The following is a 6,939-nucleotide window of genomic DNA, read 5'->3' on the forward strand; positions in this document are numbered from 1 at the left end:
AAAACTCATTCAATTTTATGTATTATAGGGCTTATACTGAGTTCAATATTGTATAACTGTATTAATTCAACTGTAAACCTAATAATTTACAGCCAATTTTGGAAGAGAAGCATCTTAGCTCTGTAGTTGTTTTTGAACATGTCAATGCTGTTGAAATGAAATGCCTCTTCTAATTATTTGGTTATGAAATAAATTTGAAAAATAAATAAATTAAAAAATAATACAAGTTTGATGCTTATTCTTGCAGCAAGGATCAAGTTTGTCTTCTAGTTTTAATGGGAGCACATCAGTAAGCACTAGGCTTACTGATTTTAGCATAATCCCAACAAAACATTCTTTATCTTGGGAAGATGATGTCTGGGAAATAGAATAAGCAGTTTTATGAAGTCACATAGATACAATGGAGATTCGATCATTGAACTCTCAAAATGTGAGAGATGGATTTTGTTTTTCAGGAATTTATTTTTAAAATTAATATAAGAAAGAATGATCCCTTATGAAGTACCATTATGTTTGCTGACTTGAGGTGTTGCAAGACAAAAATATAAAAATAACTAATAATGATTCAAAAAGTCTATGATGTCAATTACAGACAAGATATCAATAATACACATACATTTTTTTCCTATTTTAAGAAATGATCTTGTTATGTCTGTATGCGTAATATGTATATGTGTGCATCTATATGCACGATAAGCATGTATATGTATCCATATTCATGGGTGTGAGTGAGGGTATATACATGCCAATACCCTCATGTGGATGTCAGAGGCCACCTCAGACTGCACTCCTCACTTTCTGTCATGTTTGAGACAGGACCTTCCCATGCATTGGTACTACAGACCTATGTTACCATACCTGGCTTTACATGAGTTTTGGGGATTTGAACTCAGGTTCTCATGCTTGCATGGAATGTCCTTTACTGACTGAGCCATCACCCCAATCTTTTAAGAATTCTCATAAGTTAACTGTCCACTTCAGAAGCCTCTCAATCCTATCATTTTTGTTGTATTTTAATTTTGTTGTGATAATTGTTTATTATGCTTTGTTGCTATTTTCAGTATTTTATTATTTTTATTTTATGTGTATAGGTGTGTTGCCTGTATATATGTGTCATGCAATGACTTCAGAGATCAGAATGGGGCCACAGATCCTTTGGAACTGAAGTTGTGGACAGTTATTAGCAGCCATGCATATGCTGGTTACTGAACCACAACTTCTGGAAGAGCAGTCAATGCTCCTAACCACTGAACCATCTTTCCAGCCCCTTTGCTGTTGTATTTTATGTAGTACAAATAAAGATTTGAAAGAAGATATTCAACAATAATTTCCAAGGGAATGATCATGATTTTGCTTTGCATCTGAATATCTTTATTATGGCTCATGTCATCTAGTGTGGATCAACATTTTCCCATTCAAGAACCTCAAGTATACAACAATTTCACACCATCCCATAAAGTCAACCATGTATTATTGAAGGAAATCCTCTGGGAATGCAAGAAACTTTATATTTTTCTTTTATCTTATTGATTCTAACCAATATTCTATTGCTTATTTTAAAGATGAATGTTGAACAAGAAAACACTATGTATTTATATATATATGAATATATATGGCATATTTTACATATTAAAAGCTATGAGGCATTTTATAAAATAATGATTTATAAAAATTCAGACTGTAGAGACGGCTCAGCAGTTAAGAGCACTGGCTGCTCTTGCAGTGGATCTGTGTTCAGCTCCTAACACCTAGATGATGGCTAACAATCTTCTTTTACGCTGATTCTAGGATATACAATTTGCCTTTGGATCTTTGTGGGCATTGCATTATACACTTGGAGGCAAAATGCCTACACATATGAAACAAAAATAAAAATTTAGAAAGCTTAATTAACTAAATGTTAAAAATTAATTTGAGGCTGGAGAGTTGGCTCATGGAGCTGGAGAGATGGCTCAGCAGTTAAGAGCACTAACTGCTCTTGCAGAGGACCCAGGTTCGATTCCCAGCACCCACATGGTGGCTATGAACCATCCTTAACTCCAAGTCCAGGGAAATCCTAAGCCCTCTTCTTTCTTCTGCAACATTGCATGACATGAGTGCATTCACATACATGCAGACAATATACTCATACACATAAAATAAAAATAATAAATAAAATATAGTTAAAAATTATAGTAATTTGCATTAAAAATTAGTTCAAGAGATCATTTCACTATATGATTATCCCATCTTGTAATTGAATTTTTTATTTGATAAATAACGATAGTGCTAGACAGGAGAAACCTCTCTTCAAGTTATTGGTCAGAGTAGACCAAAAGACTCCCAAAATTTGCACAGGAGAGTGCCACAATTCTTAATTGCCTCCCAGAACTTGAAAATGAGTAAGACCTTATTGTTGAAGACAGTAAATATTTTGGACACAGGATTTGGAGCAATGGAGCTGGAACTGACAGGGAAGCCACCTTCCTGAAAACTTACTCTCCTAGTTTTGGAGAACACTATACAAGCTGCTAAGGAGAACATAAATAAAAGGTTCAACCCCAGTGTTAAGGACTAATAATGACATCAATGACAAACACAGCAAACTATATTGATGCAATAGTGTCATTTCTATCTTGGGGGTAATCAACAGCTACCTGATTGGATTTAAAGTCCACTCAATGGGAGGAAGCTAATGTATGGTACTGTAAACATAGCCAAACACACATGGCTGGAGAGGTAATAGATCTTAGCAAAAACCACAATGCTGTCACATCCTTAGTCAAATGTAATTTCTTACTATGTGCAAATTATAGATCTTTATATTTACAGACGAATATCCTAGTCGCCACCCATCAAAGAAGCTTCTTTTACAATAGAAAGAAGTTATTAGAGTTCTACAACTAGTCACACACAGAGATTGTCTGTGAAATACTCAACTCAAAGTGACATATCTACCATGGAACCTTTATACCTAAAGGTGGAACATGGTGGAACAAGGGGTAGAGAGAATACTAATCACCCCTTAATTCTCATCTACGAAGCTCCCTCATACAACAGAGGGCCATGAACACAAAAGGACACAAAACATAGAGAATAAGTGTCTGCAGGGTGTGGGTCCTTGAACAGGACTCCTATATTAAACTTTACCCACCCAAGGCTCGGGGATCATTGCAGAAGATGGGGAGGAAAGAATCTAAGAATCAGGGGCAGAGGCTCATAACCATATGGAAACAGAGACCTACAGACTCGACCTTGCTCATATGAACCTACAACAATGGTTTCAGCACTTACAAGACACTTGCACACTCAAGCACTTAAAAAACCCAGTATAGAACTGTGGAAATCAGAAGCAGGCAGTCTTACCTAAAGAAATATCGGCAGCTGATTACTGCTGCGTAAGGAAAAGTTGATCTTCTTAAGGGGGGGGGGGGGACTCTGGATAGGCTGACTAGAGCTCAGTGGATGAACTCACACTGAAGAAAAATTGGGGACACTAACTTGACTCAATAGTCCTTAACACAGAATGCATGAAATCTAGTGGAGGGGCAGTGAAAGGTGTCAATGGGGGAAAGGGTATAAAGATGATTCATATGTTCTGTATGAAATATACAAAAATTCAATAAAATTTTACAAAAAAATTCGATTTTGATATGAACTACTGTAAGAGCCAATGTTGGGTCATGAACATAGGAAACAGAGGTGTTCATGTCACTGGAAACCTGTTCATATCAACTTGCAACAATGGTGACAGCATGCACAAGACCCACGCCAATGGGCAGCAGGCCCCAACCCCAGCGAAAGAACTATAGGCAACTGATTACTGCTGGGTGAGGGGAAGAGTGACTCTAGGAAGGCTGAGTAGACTCCAGTGGATAAACTTGTACCAAGGGACATCTGGGTAATAAAAGTTTGACCAGTCAGGACTTAACATATATGACAGACTGCATGAAATCCTTTGGGGAGGGGGTTGAGGTGGTGCCTCAACGACCACTGGATGGGCTGACTAGACTCCACTGGACACATTTACACTGAAGGACACTTAGGTATAAATACCTGAATAAATAGGACTCAGCATGTATGGCAGACTGCATAGGGATCGGTGAGGGGATAGAGGGAGGAATGAATGGGGAAGGGTCTGGATTTGAGTGGGGAATATATGAAATTTAAAAAGCTCAATTAAGAAAACTCAATAAAAATATTAAAAAATACATTAATCGTTGTAAGCATTATCTACCTTCTTCAAAAAATCTGGGCTTCAAGAATTATATATACAAAATATCTAACATATTTGTCTACTTATATACCATCAAGTTCTGTTGATATGTGTATTGTGCCTAGCATTCAAATAATACACCAATAAATATGATTAATATTCTTTTAAAAAGTAAAGATTTCTGAGTTTCTTTGCTCCAATATTACCATTAAGTTAAACAGCTCTTATAAGCAATATTATATTCAATGCAATTGCCTGTATTGTAGTTCACTTTTTGACAATTATATATGTGTATGTTTTTAAACAGCATTTTATTTATTATTTTTTATTTTGTGTGTATGAGTGTATTGTCTGCATGTATGTATGTAATTGTGTCTATGTTGTGCAATGCCTGTGGAGGTCAGAAGAGGGTATTGGATCCCCTGGAACTGAAGTTTATGGATGATTGTTAGTTGCCATGTCAGTGATAGTAATTGAACCCAGGTCCTCTTCAAGAGCAGCCAGTGCTCTTAAACACTGAGCCACCTCTGTAGTCCCCTCCCCCATATGTATGCTTGCCAACACATACAGGCATATAGGCATAATATTGTTTTCAAGGAAAGAATCAACTTTCTAGATGAGTGCTGACTATTACAGCAAATTCGATAAGCCTTTTATCGAGTTGCTGTTCTTGCTCTATTCACCTGATGTCTTATTTTGCAGAAGATAATCTCAATGTTCTCACAGCTGTAAATGACTTAGCATTGAGGGGTTAAAAAAAAAAGGATGATACCGGTTGACACCTAAGTCACGTTTTCACCGAAATTCCCTTTGTGCTGCTGTGTTAAATTATTCTAGAGATGATATTGCTGTTCTGACCTGTAAAGTGTGATACCCCTATGGAGTGTTATCCCTAATCCACTTCCTACACTGGGTTTGAGGAAGGAATAAAACTTAAGAAATCTGCAGATTGTCTAATTTTGGTTTCCAGAAATGACATGAATTTTCCTTATCAGAACATTGTTGTGCTTTGATACGAAATTTCAAATTCTGCAAATAGTTTTAAAACTAATATACACAAAACAATCTGAACAAAATGAAAAATATGAAAACAACAGAACAGAGCAGGGCACTGAGAACTGCTTCTGTGTCTATTGTGCCTTTCTGTTTGGGAGTTCTTGATTCTTCCTCATCATAGATCTCTAATTGTTTTGTTAATCATTTTGTAAACAATTATTTGTTTTGTAATCAACTTTTCATACTCAAATACGCTATCATTTGCCATATTTAAGACTTTGTTATATATATATATATAGTCAAAATAAATCCTATTTATTCATTATAAAAATTTCTGCTTCTTTATGGTACTATGATGTGTTTATGGCATATATAGTTTAAATTCATAGCACATCATACATTCCTATTTACATATACACAGTGAGAAGTAAAAGTTCATGACCCATTTTAAAAAATTTTATTTATTATTTTTTATTTTTATGTGTGAATGTACTGCCTGGATGTATATAAGCGCATCTGTGTCGTGAAATGCTCAAGGAGGTCAGAAGAGTGTCAGATACCCTGGAACTGGAGTTAGGATGGTTGTTAACTGCCATGTGGGTGGTTGGAATCAAACCCATATCCTCTGCAAGAGCAGTGTGCCTAACTGTTGAGCCATCTCTCCAGTTCCTTATTTATTATTTTTATTTTATGTGTATGAGTGTATTGCCTGCATGTATGTAAGTGCACCTGTGTCATGCAATGCTTGCAGAGGACACAAGGTGTTGAGTCCCCTGGAACTGGAGTTATGAATGGTTGTTAATCATCATGCGGGTGCTGGGAAACAAACCTGGGTTCTTTACAAGAGCAGTCAGTGCTCTTAACCACTGAGACATTTTTCTACCCTCTCATGATTCATTTTTAAGAAGAGATTGTGGAGCAGAGTGTCTTGGCTCTTTAAGTCACACAGGAGTTAGGGTGGAAAAATACATGTATGAACACATGAGAATAGAAAAGAAAATGAATTATTTTCCTACAAAATGAGTAAAAAGAGGAGCTGGAGAGATGGCTCAGCTGTTAAGAGCAGTGACTGCTCTTGCAGAAGACCTGGGTTCTATTCCCTGCACCCACATGGCAGCTACAAACCGTCTTTAACTCCAGTTTCAGGGGAATCTGAAACCCTCTTCTGATCTCTGCAGCATTGCATGACATAGGTGCACTCCACTCACATACATGTAGGCAATACACTCATACACATAAAATAAAAATAACAAAAAGAATAAAAAGAAATATCACCATTAAATATATTATATAAACATATAAAACTCAACGTTTGGAGATAGGAAATGAAACATTTCATTGTCAGTACTGTAATCTTCAGTTAATATCAACCTAAAAGTCATACTGCATCTACTATTTGGTTATATTGAATTCCTTTCTCCAATGTTCTAGTTCATAGTGATGCCTTGCGTTTATATTTTGAAAGCTGATATAATATGTTTTTCAAACATTGTCATTTAAAAATATTACTTTTGGGGCTGGAGAGATGGCTCAGCAGTCAAGAGCACTGGCTGCTCTTGCAGAGGACCTGGGTTTGATTCCCAGCACCCACAGGGCGGCTACGAACCGTCCTTAATTCTGGTTCCAGGGGAGTCCAACGCCCTCTTCTGAGCTCCGCGGCATTGCACGACATGTGTGCACTCACATACATGCAGGCAATACACTCATACACATAAAATAATAATAAATTTAAAAAGTTACTTTTAATT

Source organism: Nannospalax galili, unplaced genomic scaffold, assembly GCF_000622305.1.
Source record: "Nannospalax galili isolate Female #2095 unplaced genomic scaffold, S.galili_v1.0 scaffold227, whole genome shotgun sequence".
Taxonomy (NCBI): domain Eukaryota; kingdom Metazoa; phylum Chordata; class Mammalia; order Rodentia; family Spalacidae; genus Nannospalax; species Nannospalax galili.